Source organism: Nomascus leucogenys, chromosome 18, assembly GCF_006542625.1.
Source record: "Nomascus leucogenys isolate Asia chromosome 18, Asia_NLE_v1, whole genome shotgun sequence".
NCBI classification, from domain to species: Eukaryota; Metazoa; Chordata; class Mammalia; order Primates; family Hylobatidae; genus Nomascus; species Nomascus leucogenys.
In genome coordinates, this window is record NC_044398.1 from 15755306 (window position 1) to 15762545 (window position 7240).

A 7240-nucleotide genomic window follows, 5' to 3' on the forward strand; every position below is an offset into this window, starting at 1 on the left:
TTTTCATCAAAGGTAACCTACAACTTGGAATCTATTTTAGAGGTGTTTTGATTACATGGTAATAGGTTAGTGAAAAGGAGTGTTGGTCTTGATAGCTTTGGAAGCCCTGGTGAGGGCCATAGCACTGCTTTTCTACCCAAGCAATAAGAGATCTTTGCAAATTGGACAGGGAAGAAATAGGTATATGGCACACATGCACATACACACACATTGTATATGCTATATGTATTGTGTAATATATATATAGCAATTATGTTAATTGCTTTTCATTGTGCACTTACTATGGACCAGGAACTGCACTAAATATGTCGTATGCATATTTGCAATTAATCCTTACAATAACCCTATGGGGTTAACCCTATGGGGCAGTTATTATCTCCACTTTACAGATAGAAAAATAGAGCTCAGAGATATTAAATTAATTTCCTGTCTTATCTCAGCTAGTAATTTGAGAAGGTAGTATTTTAAGACAATTAGTCTGGCTCAGAGACAAACTCATAATAATTAATGCTATCTTGTGCTTTTTAAAAGTGTTTACTATGTTTCAAGTCTGTGTTTAAAACCTGACTCTTCTGCTGCTTCTCTTCTGTTTCTTGAGCAACTATTTAAACTCTGAGCCTCAATTTTCTTAGCTATAAATGGGTATGCTGATAATATCTACTTTAAAAAATAAGGATTCTATGAAGCCACATTCATAAAAGCAGCTAATGTAGTGGTTTGTAGTTAACATATGTGACAACACATATCTCTAAATTGAGATATACTAATTGAACAACTTTCTTTCCTTGATGCAGGTAATTTGAAAAGGAATCTGCTGGCAAAACCAAACAAAACAGCCTACAGCTGCAAAATAAATGAAGACCTCTTTATCATATCCCTGGTGCCTCAGGTTGAGCCATAAAAATGGGAAAAGTTAATACCATCATGTAGAGATTTCTGTATGGGAGGAATTATTTTAAGTGCTTTTATTTTATTTATTTTTATCTTTTTTTTTTGAAATGGAGTTTCACTCTGTTGCCAGGCTGGAATGCAGTGGCACCATCTCGGCTCACTGCAACCTCCACCTCCCAGGTTCAAGCAATTCTCTTGCCTCAGCCTCCCAAGTAGCTGGGACTACAGGTGTGTGCCATCACGCCCAGCTAATTTTTTTTTGTAGTTTTGGAAGAGACGAGGTTTCACCTGTTGGCCAGGATGGTCTTGATCTCTTGACCTCATGATCTGCCCAACTCAGCCTCCCAAAGTGCTGGGGTTACAGGTGTGAGCCACTGTGTTTGGCCTTTTATCTTTTTTTAAGATGGAGTCTTGCTCTGTTTCTCAGGCTGGAGTGCAGTTGCACGATCCGGCTCACTGCACCCTCCGCCTCCCGGGTGAAAGAGTGACTCTCAGACTTAAGACCACAGCACACCGGCTCAGCCAAGAGATCTTTATTGGAGGCAGCAGGCTAGGCAGGGCAGGAGAGAGAGAGAGAGCGGGGGGGGGGGGGGTTTGCTTCTTTTATGCCCAGGAGGGCTGCGTGGATGTTTGTGATTGGTTGGGGTGGGGCTTAGAGCGAGGCAGGAAAAACACCTCTCTCTGATTGGTTTTTCCTTTGGCAGGCTTGCATTGAGGAAGAAGAACCCGGAACCAGTGCCATTAGGGTGCTCTAGTTACCTAACATTCCTCCCTTTTTTGTTTTTTAAGAAGTGGGGAGGTGGGCGTCGCTGTTCGTCTGGCTACTTCCTGCTGAACGGGGGCGTCGTGGGAAGGGATATTGGAGGACTGTAGGGGCAGAGCAATAGCAGGAGGCCAAGGAAGACAGCGCTGAAGGTGAACACTTCCCGGGGTGTGAAGTCTAAAGATGTCCCTTGTAAGTAGAGGTCATCTATGGACACGAGCCATCCGTACAGCAGGGAAGGATCTGCTATGAGCCACGTATCTTCTTGGAAGGCCTGGAGGAAATCTAAGAAATTACAGGTCCTGGAGGTGGAGGCCATGGGTAGGTGAGTCCTGGTCATCTTCTTCAGTTGCTAGGAGTTGGTAGTGCCTGATGAGAGGCTGGTTAAAAGTCTGGTTAGATAAGGAGGAGATTCGTTGTTGCATGAATTTTATTAAGCAAGGGATGGGGGTACAAAAGGCTGCTATTCCTAGGAGTGGTCCGAGAAAGGGTAGGACCCAAGCTAAAAGAGGCATTTTTAGAGTGTCCCAAAGTGAGAAGCCTGTATTCGTTTCGAGGAGCTTTTGTCTTATGTCATTAAGATTTTTTCTGTTAGTCTCGACAACCTGGGACTCATTAATAAAGTAACAACAGCTTTCTTGGAGGAAAATGCATGTGCCTCCCTTTTCAGCTGTCAGGAGGTCTAGGGCTCTGTGGTTTTGGAGGACTACACTGGCTAAAGAGGTGATTTGTCGCTGCAGGGCGGCTAGTGACTGCACAGTTTGTGCAATAGTGGATTCTAGGTGTACCTTTAATTTATTAACCTGAGAGACTCCGTATCCGAGGGAGGTGGCCCCTAGAGCGGAGCCTAGGAGGGAGGTTGCAAGGGAGAGGCCAAGGATGGCAGGTATAAAGACAGCCCGTCTTTTTCTTGGGGCCTGATTTATGGGAGGGTGGTTAAGGTTGAAGGCGGTGGTCCCTTCGGAAAGGGAGAGGAGGGTAAGTTGTGGCAGGAGTGTGGCGGGGAAGCAGGTGGTATTGATGGAGGAATTGATTGTTTTGTAAAGAGTGTGGTTACACCAGAAGAAGTATCCACTGGGGGCGGAAGAGTTAGGGTAGGAGGTGGAGGTATTGCAGAAGGAAAAGGATTCAGGGGAGTCTGTGTAGCAGGTAACGGCCTGGGACGTATTGAAGAGGGGAACACCGGATATTAAGGGGGTGTTGGGGGTTGGTGAATGATCAGAAGTGTTGGTAGTGTTTGGGAGGGTGACAGGAACAGCAATAAGTGGCGGTTTATTGAGGCTGGCACATAGGAAGCAGTTGGAGGGAGAGATATTAGAGGCGTTTAACAGTTGGATTCCTTCCTGTAGAAGTAAGAGCCAGGATTGCTGTACTGAGACGGAAACAGAGGAGTCTAGCTGCTGAAGGAGGTCTTCGGCGGCTTGAGAGATGTCGCTAGAGACGCCGGGAAGTGTGAGGAAAGGAAGGGGGGCACTGGGGCATGATCAGGAACTTATGAGAGCATGTTAGGGGCAGGGTGGTCTTTGGCTGCATGGGGTGGCCCCCTACTTTGACTATAGGAGGGCCAGAGGTGGAGACAGCGCCTTAATACTCCTGCAGAATCGGGGAAGTAGGAGGGAAATGACGAGACGCCTACTCACCGCAAGAGGCACCCTGGGCTCCTGCATGGTGATGGTGTGTGTCAGGAAGAGGTCCTGAGGCCCCGTCAGTCGTAGGCTGCCAACTTAATGAAATCGGCTTTAGGATGGGGTCTGGCCCATCTCCCCCAAGGGAGCTGGGGCAGTCGGTCGCCCAGTGGCCGGATTGTTGGCACTTGGGGCACGGTCTTTTGGGTGGCCTGGGATTAGGACACTCACGAGCCTAGTGACCTTTGTTCCCACATTTAAAGCAGGGTCCAGGGGGTTGGCGGTGAGTGGTGGACATAGAGGCATGGCATCTGATAGGCTGGGCTGAGGCCTGGAAGGCCTGAGCCAACATCTGGCACTTATGCGTCCTTGCCTGCTTGTCATGGTTGTGGTAGACCTTGAACGCGGTAGCGAGGATCTCGGTCTGCGGGGTAAAGGGACCTCTGTCTAGCTGTTTTTAGTTTGGTCTGAATGTCTGGGAAGCTTTGTGCGAAGAAATGGAACATGAGAAGTTGTCTGCTGTCAGGGGCTTTAGGGTCCATGTTGGTGTATTGTTGGAGTGCCTGTGTAAGGCGGGCGAGGAAGGCGGACGGGTTTTCATGTTTTTCTTGGATGATTTTGTGGAGTTTATCAAAATTGACTGCCTTTTGAGCTGCCTTCCGGAGACCTGTTATTAAACAGGTGGCAAAGTGGTCTCGGGCTGTGACACCGTCTTGGGAGTTATAATTGCAGCCAGGATTGTGGTCGGGGACTGCCTGCGCTCCGATGGGTAGGGCTGGGGTTGTTGGCGGCGGCGTGGGGGCGGAGGGGCGAGGTTGGGGATGGTGATATGGCGGCGGTTCGTCAGCAGGGTTAAAATCGGAAGTAGGAAGGGGAGGGGGTTGGGAAAGGCTTTTGGAGTGAAGGCCAGCCATGACATTTGTTGTGGTTAGGGTTAACAGGGACAGAAAGAGGTGAGGCTTATCGTCTAATAGGAGAAGTTAGGAACATGGGGGATCTCTGCCCAATCTCCCGTGTGCACAATCATTGTAAGGGCCCTGGGGAATTTCAGGGTCTAGGGTCCCATAAGGGGCCATTCATTTTGGTTGTCTAAGGGGTAGGTCGGCCAATCTTGTGTGCAGAATTTGATTAAGTGTTTAGGTTTGAGGTCAGCGGCAAGGCCTAGGGTAGCCAGATTGTCTAGAAGGCATTTTAGGGGGGAGTCGGCCGGCAGGGATGCGGAGCCTCCCATGGACGGAGAGGCAGTGAGGGCTAAGAGGGCGTCCCCTAGTTAGCCAAACACTGTAATCAGGTTCAGGGCCTTCGGTTGGTCGTCACCAAGGCGAAGGGACTGAAGGGCCAACAGCATGGCCCAGGGACCGTGAGCCACTTGGTACCAAGATTTTTGTATGTAGCCAACAGTATGGCGCGGGGCGGAGGCTCAGGCCGGAGGGGCGAGGAGGGGAGGGAGAAAACTCCATTCCCTGCGGGTCGAGGAGGGGAAGCAGGAGTCTGTCGCCACAGTATAGGACTAGGCGGCAGACTACGGAAGGGGACTTACCAAACAGGAGCCGGTGGTGGATGTGCTGTTCAGCGGATGGGAAATTGGGTGAAGGCTGGCTGGGGCCTGGTCTGAGTCTGAGGGGGACTGGGGTCCCGCCGGAGGCGGGGAGTTCCAATCTGAGTCACGGCACCAATGAAAGAGTGACTCTCAAACTTAAGACCACGGCACACTGGCTCAGCCAAGAGATCTTTATTGGAGGCAGCAGGCTAGGCAGGGCAGGAGAGAGAGAGAGAGAGAGAGAGCGCGATGGGGGGTTTTGCTTCTTTTATGCCCAGGAGGGCTGCGTGGATGTTTGTGATTGGTTGGGGTGGGGCTTAGAGCGAGGCGGGAAAAACACCTCTCTCTGATGGTTTTTCCTTTGGCGGGCTTGCATTGAGGAAGAAGAACCCGGAACCAGCGCCATTAGGGTGCTCTAGTTACCTAACATTCCTCCCTTTTTTGTTTTTTAAGAAGTGGGGAGGTGGGCGTCGCTTTGTGATTGGTTGGGGTGGGGCTTAGAGCGAGGCGGGAAAAACACCTCTCTCTGATTGGTTTTTCCTTTGGCGGGCTTGCATTGAGGAAGAAGAACCCGGAACCAGCGCGATTAGGGTGCTCTAGTTACCTAACACCGGGCTCAAGTGATTCTCCTGCCTCAGCCTCCCTAGTAGCTGGGATTACAGGTGCCCACCACCTCGCCTGGCTAATTTTGTACTTCTATTAGAGACAGAGTTTCACCATGTTGGCCAGATGGTCTTGAACTCCTGACTTCACGTGATCTGCCTGCCTCGGCCTCCCAAAGTGCTGGTATTAAAGGCGTGAGCCACTGCGCCTGGCCCTTTTAAGTGCTTTTAAATACAGTAATTTATTTAATTATCTTACACATATTAGAGGTACATAACCATTTTATAGATTAGGGAACACCGGCACAGAGACAGGAACTAATTCAAACTTGGGTTGTCACAGTCTGAGTCCTCACTTCTAACCATTATGCAGTCCTCCCCTGAGAGTCTCTGCGGGAAAAGCACCTGATCTTCAACTTAGGATCAGAAGATCTCACATCCCATCTTCTTGCCTACTCCAATAAAGGCCAGTCCTGGATCAACTCTCTAACAAGTATCTATGAGCTACTTGATATATTCGCTTTCATAATCAATGAAGAAAAGAAATAGGATTATAAATTTCCTGCATCTTCTCTTTTTACTTATTCTTCTCCCTCTTCTATTTTTCCCTAAAACACTTTGTAATAAAGAACAAAGGAGTCATTTTACTACCTAATTAGTCATCTTATAGCTTTGTTTGTATTTGAGAACTTGCTTGCTAGAAGACTTTGATGTTGTCCTTATCTACAAATTAAAGCCTTAACACCTCAGCCCGACACTGAATCCTCTGTGATCTACCCCACTTTTGCCTTTCTGAACTCTTACAATATCAGTACCGTTCAGTGCCCTCCATGCTGGCCAGTTGACCCTGCATGTGACAAATTCATTCTTATTTCTATGCCTTGACACATACCCTCCTCATGGAACGTTATCGTTCTGTAAACTGCTAAGCCATAACCACCCCGCTATTAGAACTTCAACAATTTCCCCCCTAGAAACTTGCTTTGCTTTTCTCCACCATGGTAAGATTCCCATGAGCAGCGTTTTTATTTCCCTAGTGCTGCTAATTACTTTAATTAACCTGAGGAGCCCACATCTTGATTCCAAAACATTCACGCTTCTTTCTATCATCCATAACCTTTTCGCATATAACAGTCCCTCAAGAAATATTTTTGGCTGTTGAATAAACAAATGAGTGAGAAACACCCAGTGGCTTTTCCTTATCAGTAACTTTCATTTACCTAAGGCAGTGGCAGTGTTTAGAAAGAGTGGCAGGAGGAATCAGGAGTTTTCAAATTCTTTCCCTGACACTGGTTTTGTTTCTGTAAACATGGAAATTACCAAAGCTCTCAGAATTTTGGTTTGCACAGTTCAGCAGATGGCCCAGGCTACTGCAGAGCAGTAGGGTTCTGCATTCATTCATTTGAAATAAACTAATTCATGGTTTTGTTCGTTCCTTTCAAAAATATCAGTTGGGTTCCTCCCATGTGCTGTGCCATTCACTGTGCCAGTTGTTGGAGATACAAAAGTATACATGATTTAAGTGTCCCAGGATTTCAGAATATAATGGAGTTAAGGGGCTCAAACATTTCTCTGGCATTGGGATCTGGTACAGCATTAGGGTCTTCCAAACCCAGCTTCAGAGTGACTGTGACATAATTGATTAACCTAGTGGGTGGGAGATGCTACGAGCACTTATTGGAAAGAAGGAGCCATTCCAGGATCCGGCTGTGGATCCCCAGCATCACCACGCAGGCTTCCTCCTAAACAGAACAAAAGCATAGTTAGTTCTCTGCCCCTACCTTCTCCAAATCAATGCCTGCAGATGACAGACTCCCAA